This window comes from Oncorhynchus tshawytscha, linkage group LG03 (assembly GCF_018296145.1).
Source record: "Oncorhynchus tshawytscha isolate Ot180627B linkage group LG03, Otsh_v2.0, whole genome shotgun sequence".
Taxonomy (NCBI): Eukaryota; Metazoa; Chordata; class Actinopteri; order Salmoniformes; family Salmonidae; genus Oncorhynchus; species Oncorhynchus tshawytscha.
The window spans coordinates 55,907,612-55,915,422 of NC_056431.1; positions in this window are offsets into that span (position 1 = coordinate 55,907,612).

Sequence of the window (7,811 nt, forward strand, 5' to 3'; positions counted from 1 at the left end):
CCCTTATTGATGTCACTTGTTTTTCCCTTTTAATCAGTGTAGATGATGGGGAGGAGACATGTTAAAGAAGGATTTGTAAGCCTTGAGACAGTTGAGGCATGGATTGTGTATGTGTGCCATTCAGAGAGTGAATTGGCAAGACAAAAGATTTAAGTGCCTCTGAACGGGGTATGGTAGGTGCCAGGCGCACTGGTTAGTGTCAAGGTTCTTAATGTTTTGCACACTCAGTGTATATTGATGTGTTAGATGTGTATTGATGTGTATACAGTGCTCATCTGTGAAAGAGACCTTGGTCTCAGCATGAGTCCCTGTACATTCCTGGATCACTCGTCTTTTCAGTTCGCTGCAGCTAGCGACTGGAACGAGCTGCAACAAACACTCAAACTGGACAGTTTTATCTCAATCTCTTCATTCATTCAACTCAATCATGGACACTACTACTGACAGTTGTGGCTGCTTTGCGTGATGTATTGTTGTCTCTACCTTCCTGCCCTTTGTGCTGTTGTCTGTGGCCAATGATGTTATTACCCTGTTTTGTGCTGCTACCATGTTGTGTTGCTACCATGTTGTTGTCATGTTGTGTTGCTACTATACTGTGTTGTCATATGTTGCTGCCATGCTATGTTGTTGTCTTAGGTCTCTCTTTTTGTAGTATTGTGTTGTCTCTCTTGTCGTTATGTGTGTTTTGTCCTATATTTTTATTTCATTTATTTTTATTTTGAATCCCAGCCCCGTCCCCGCAGGAGGCCTTTTGCCTTTTGGTAGGCCATCATTGTAAGTAAGAATATGTTCTTAACTGACTTGGCTAGTTAAATAAAGGTTCAATTCAAATTTAAAATAATAATAAATAAAGGCTAAATATCCAAATATAGTAAGCACATCTAAATAGAAGACATTATTTTGATACTTCATAAAACTTATGTCATTAAAGATAAGCATTCTGCTCTAAAAGCTGTATAGTCTACTAATAGACAGAAACATGCGAAAAATGGTTGTCACTTAACTCTGCCCTGCAGTAAAATGTGTATAAAGAAGAATCTGTCAATGTCAGACAAGATCCAAAATGTGGATGCATACAGTCATTCAAGCGGCAGGTGGCCTAGTGTTGGGCCAGTAACAAGGTAGCCTAGCGTCGGGCCAGTAACCGAAAAGTTGCTGGATCGAATCCCCGAGCTGACCGGGTAAAAATCTGTTGTTCTGCCCCTGAAAAAGGCACTTAACCCACTGTTCCCCAGTAGGCCGTCATTGTAAATAAGAATTTGTTCTTTAACTGACTTATCATCCACTTATTGTAAAATTATCAAGCAGCATTCTGGGCACTGTAAATAGATCAGCTCTTCATTTTAAACAAACCACATTTACCTAACAGACAACAAAAGACAAGACTTTACGTCGGAATAATGGATTTCTAAAGGATTATCTCATGACAACAAAGCTTGTAGCCCATTGACAGCATTATCACTAGGCTGCACAAAGCGAAACCGTTAGCCCACTCTCAGTCTTCTCCCCTGGACTTATTTATTCATTTCTTCAATCTTACTCATTGCCTACAATCAGGGTGGACTGACCAGCCTGAAAACGATCACTGAATCGGACTCAGAAATCGAATTTAAAACCTAATAATTATATGGAGAGATGTCCTTTTATTTTATTTCTTTCTTTTTTGGATTAAATGCATGCCATGCTTAGCCACCATGGAAATTATATGACATTACTTAACACGAAGCTATGGATTTATTTCCTAACAGGTGGCATTTGTGCAAGAGCCAAGACAAATTAATAACATGTGCATTACTGGTCCGCAAAATAGGAGAACAAACTACGCTCGACGATGCTCAGTTGACATAACATTCTCGCATCACAGCGCAGTCAAGCTCGCTTTCAAATTCTGAAGACACAACATAACAATTTTATTGCAATTCAACTTTCAAATAACTTTCAACTAAGAAAATTGCTTCCAAAAACAGACTAGACTTCGCGTAAAATGAAAGAATAATGCCCCATATCTATTATTTCAGTGAAAAAATGTAAAGAGTTCGTTAAAGTGGGAACGTCCAGTTGACTCCATCTATTTACCTTGCAAATGGTTCGGTGTGAAATGATGAGGAAATCCGCTCAAATCCATTTGATAATAACTCACGTCTTGCAGTGTATTGCATTACCTGTAGATACCCTTGGATGTCAGGAAAGTAAAACCGTCTCCGTTTTGTTCTTGCCGGTTGTTCCAAACGCCTTCTCCACTGACTCGCGCTCAGAATGTTTGACTGCGATGAGCTGCATGCGCTTGCTCTGCTTTGACCAAAAAACCTTCACGCATGCTCATCCCGGGGCCGAGGCAGCAATAGCAGACCTACCTGAGCCCGCGCAGTAGACTATGGCCTAAATTAGGCTTCCAGTACTCTGTCTTCCTGCTCTGAAAAAAAGTGTTTTATTTCTCTCAGCTTTATTTAAAAAATAAAAATAGTTTGACATTAATCGCTGGTGTTTACTATAATAAACATGCGTAAATGCGCACAGTTATAAACTATATTTAAGTATTCAAAATAATCAAATCAACATTAACAATCTATTGGGAGATGAGACTTAATTGTATGCTATAGTGTTGGTCATCCTGTAAACCTACTATTTTAGAAGTTAAATGCAGGGTTCAGAACACAACCCACACACTGAGGTCTTCCTCTCCTCTCATAAACTTCCTGTGGTCGAGTTAGTTAGGTGGTTCTACACCCTCTCCTTCTCTGGATTAAAATGTATTCATGAGTAAAGCCACTTGAAAATGCACACACTTAGTGTGTTCTAGTAAAATAGTTAGAATACTTACAGTACAAGTCAAAAGTTTGGATACACCTACTCATTCCAGGGTTGGTCTCTATTTATACAATTTTCTACATAGTAGAATAATAGTTAAACGTTTATTTATGGAATTTCTTTCCAAGTTCATATTAAGGCAAAAACAGCTTAAATAAGCAAAGAGAAACAACAGTCAATCAATACTTTAAGACATGAAGGTCAGTTAATGGGGAAAAATTTCAAGAACTTTGAAAGTTTCTTCAAGTGCAGTCGCAAAAACCGTCAAGTGATATGATGAACTGGCTCTCATGAGGACCGCCATAGGAAAGGAAGTCCCAGAGTTACCTCTGCTGCAGAGGATAAGCTCATTAGAGTTACCAGCCTCAGAAATTGCAGCCCAAATAAATGCTTCACAGAGTTTCATTTCAACATCAACTATTCAGAGGAGACTGAATCAGATGTGAATCAGCGTGAATCAGGCCTTCATGGTCAAATTGCTGCAAGGAAACCACTACTAAAGGACACCGATAAGAAGAAGAGACTTGCTTGGGCCAATAACCATGAGCAATGGACATTAGACCGGTGGAAATGTGTCCTTTGGTCTGATGAGTCCAAATTGGAGATTTTTGGTTCCAACCGCCGTGTTTTTGTGAGACGCAGAGAAGGTGAACGGATGATGTGTGGTTCCCACCGTGAAGCATGGAGGAGGAGGTGTGATGGTGTGGGGGTGCTTCGCTGGTGACACTGTCAGTGATTTATTTAGAATTCAAGGCACACTTAACCAGCAAGGCTACCACAGCATTCCGCAGCGACACGCCATCCCATCTGGTTTGCGCTTAGTGGGACTCTCAATTGTTTTTTAACAGGACAATGACCCCAAACACACCTCCAGGCTGTGTAAGGGCTATTTGACCATCCAATAGTCAAAGGTGCTTCATCAGATGACCTTGCATCCACGATCACCCGACCTCAACCCAATTGAGAAGGTTTGGGATGAGTTGGACCGCAGAGTGAAGGGAAAGCAGCCAACAATTGCTCAGCATATGTGGGAACTCCTTCAAGACAGTTAGAAAAGTATTCCTCATGAAGCTGGTTGAGAGAATGCCAAGAGTGTGCAAAGTTTTTATCAAGGCAAAGGGTGGCTACTCTGAAGAATCTCAAATGTAAAATATATTTTCATTTGTTTAACACTTTTTTGGTTACTACATGGTTCCATGTGTGTTATTTCATAGTTTTGATGTCTTCATTATTATTCTACAATGTAGAAAATAGTAAAAAATAAAGAAAAACCCTTGAATGAGTAGGTGTGTCCAAACTTTTGACTGGTACTGTACATCCTAATCTAGAATAAAACTTGCACACTTAGTAATTGTTCCGGACAGGTACTATAGTTACATGCATCCATCTTCAAATGCATCCCTTCCCGACCTACGGTACAGAGAGAAACATTCTTCAGTGGGACACCAGTAAATGTACATGATATTGCACACTGCTCCAGTAAAATAGTAAATTAGGCTACATCCATCCACACATCCCTAGTTCTACCTAGCCTACTGTAGAGGCATTCTTCAGTGAGACACTTCTTCAGCAACAAGTCAGTTCGTCAAATTTCTGCCTTACTAGAACTGCCCCGGTCAACTGTAAGTGGTGTTATTGTGAAGTGGAAAAATCTAGGAGCAACAACGGCTCAGCCGCAAAGTTGTAGGCCGCACAAACTCACAGAACTGGACCGCCAAGTGCTGAAGCGCGTAGCGCATAAAAATTGTTGTTATAGCAGCAACTCCTTATTAATGCCCATGATTTTGAAATGAGATGTTCGACGAGCAGGTGTCCACATACCTTTGGCCATGTAGTGTATCTTTGTGCCTCTGTCTTATGTATGCCCCTCTTAATAAGCTCATAGGTAGTAGAAAGCCATTACCAATTTACAGCTGCTTTCATTCATTCACTTTACATCTACTATCTGTGAGACTGGCAATAAAGGTTACATATCACATAACTACGATATATTGTATATCATATATGTCCTTTAGGGCACACTGTAAATACTTCTCAAACTAACTAAAATCTGTTGTTGTTATAATGTTATGTATTCTGTAGGGTTAAATAGGATAAATGTTCATATCCGTAAGGGGGAATATTTTCTTAGGCACACAGTACTGTTGTATAATAAAAAAAACAGTGCACCACAGGAGGCTGGTGGCAACTTAATTGGGGAGGATGGGCTCGTGGTAGGCTGCTGAGGGGAGAAGGCTCATAATAATGACTAGAGCGGAATTGGTGGGATGGTATCACATACATCAAACACGTGTTTCCATGGGTTTGATGCCATTCCATTTGCTCCGTTCCAGCCATTATTATGAGCCGTTCTCCCCTCAGCAGCCTTCACTGCAGTGTACATGGCACAATTAAACATCTACACAATGCATACATCGCACGTTACCCATGCCATATACAGTACATTGTACACATCTTGTGCCTAAAATATCAAACAGATACCTGATTGTTGCAAAGTTAGTCGATCTACAATCTTATCTCCAGCACATCCAAGAGACAAATGAGAAAAAGTGTGAAAATCTGTAGCCTGCGTCTAAAACCCCTGCATCTAAAATTACCTCCATTCACAGAGGTGCTACATTCCTTTCAGATACTGGTGCCCCTTCACTTTACTTCCATTCACTTCTACAGACTTAGGGCCCGACTCAGACTTAGGAAATGTACACATTTCCACTTGCTGGCCAACAGATTATTTTCTTGGAGTGTTCATTCAATAGGGTTTTCAGCACATTATCTAAAGCCATCCAGTTAAATTTGGTGAACCTTTAATTGAGTTTTCTCGACAGACTCACGATAAATTATGGAGAGAATGTTTCAGAATAATAGGGATCAATGAAATAAATCCATGTATAAATAAACTCAGCAAAAAAAAGAAACGCCCTCTCACTGTCAACTGTGTTAATTTTCAGCAAACTTAACATGTGTAAATATTTGTATGAACATAACAAGATTCAACAACTGAGACATAAACTGAACAAGTTCCATAGACATGACAAAAGGAATAATGTGTCCCTGAACAAAGGGGGGGGTCAAAATCAAAGGTAACAGTCAGTATCTGGTGTGGCCACCAGCTGCATTAAGTACCCCACTCTTCCACCAAGGCACCTGCAAGTTCCCAGACATTTCTGTGGGGAACGGACCTAGCCTTCACCCTCCGATCCAACAGGTCTCAGATGTGCTAAATGGGATTAAGATCCGGGCTCTTCGCTGGCCATGGCAGAACACTGACATTCCTGTCTTGCAGGAAATCACGCACAGAACAAGTAGTATGGCTCATGGTATTGTTATGCTTGAGGGTCATGTCAGGATGAGCCTGCAGGAAGGGTACCACATGAGGTAGGAGGATGTCTTCCCTGTAACGCACAGCGTTGAGATTGCCTGAAATGACAACAAACTCAGTCCGATGATGCTGTGACACACCGCTCCAGACCATGACGGACTCTCCACCTCCAAATCGATCCCGCTCCAGAGTACAGGCCTCGGTGTAACGATCATTCCTTCAACGATAAACGCGAATCCGACCATCACCCCTGGTGAGACAAAACCGTGACTCTTCAGTGAAGAGCACTTTTTGCCAGTCCTGTCTGTTCCAGCGACGGTGGGTTTGTGCCCATAGGCGACGTTGTTGCCGGTAATGTCTAGTGAGGATCTGCCTTACAACAGGCCTACAAGCCCTCAGTCCAGCCTCCCTCAGCCTATTGCGGAAAAGTCTGAGCACTGATGGAGGGATTGTTTGTTCTTGGTGTAACTCAGGCAGTTGTTGTTGCCATCCGGTACCTGTCCCGCAGGTGTGATGTTCGTATGTACCGATCCTGTGCAGGTGTTGTTACAAGTGGTCTGCTACTGCGAGGATGATCAGCTGTCCGTCCTGTCTCCCTGTAGCGCGGTCTTAGGTGTCTCACAGTACAGACATTGCAATGTATTGCCCTGGCCACATCTGCAGTCCTCATGCCTCCTTGCAGCATGCCTAAGGCACATTCACGCAGATGAGCAGAGAGCCTGGGCATCTTTCTTTTGGTGTTTTTCAGAGTCAGTAGAAAGGCCTCCTTAGTGTCCTAAGTTTTCATAACTGTGACCTGTATTGCCTACCGTCTGTAAACTGTTAGTGTCTCCTTTTCAGCACCAATTGGTAGATTTAAAAATATTCTGATCTTGTATATTATTTAGGGTTAGGAAAGTATTTATGAATAATAAAAAGACAGGTTCGGATAGGCTTCACACCAAAAATACAGTGGTTTGATTCATCCTGAAAGTTGCCATATTCAATTGCTCAATCCATTAAATATTGGAAGGTGAGAAAGTGTTCAATAGTGGTTAACAGTAGCCCTATAATTCTAACCTAATAAACCTCACTAATCACAGAACTGTGATGACAATGGTCCAGTCATCGACAACTGTGCGCCAGGCTCCAGATTTAAACTGCTACCTATGGTCTGCATTACACAATGATTCAAACTTAAGGAAACTAACACTAAAGTGACAGTTATAAATGTATGTGGGTATAATTGATGGTGGCTACCGATAGTACTAATATTTAACACAATACAAATTGTAAAGAACACAAAGAGAAGTCCAGGCATATTATTAAAAATCCGACCATCACCCCTGGCCATTTTGATGTAATGTATCACTAGCCACTTTAAACAATGCCGCTTTATATGTTTTCATACCCTACATTACTCATCTCATATGTGTATACTGTACTCTATACCATCTACTGCATCTTGCCTATGCTGTTTGGCCATCACTCATTTATATATTTTTATGTACATATTCGTACTCATTCCTTTACACTTGTGTGTATAAGGTAGTTGTTGTGAAATTGTTAGGTTATGTTACTTGTTAGATATTACTGCATAGAAGCACAAGCATTTCGCTACACTTGCATTAACATCTGCTAACTATGTGTATGTGAAAAATACATTTGATTTGATAAAACATTGTAGAAATCATAAATCAACTCG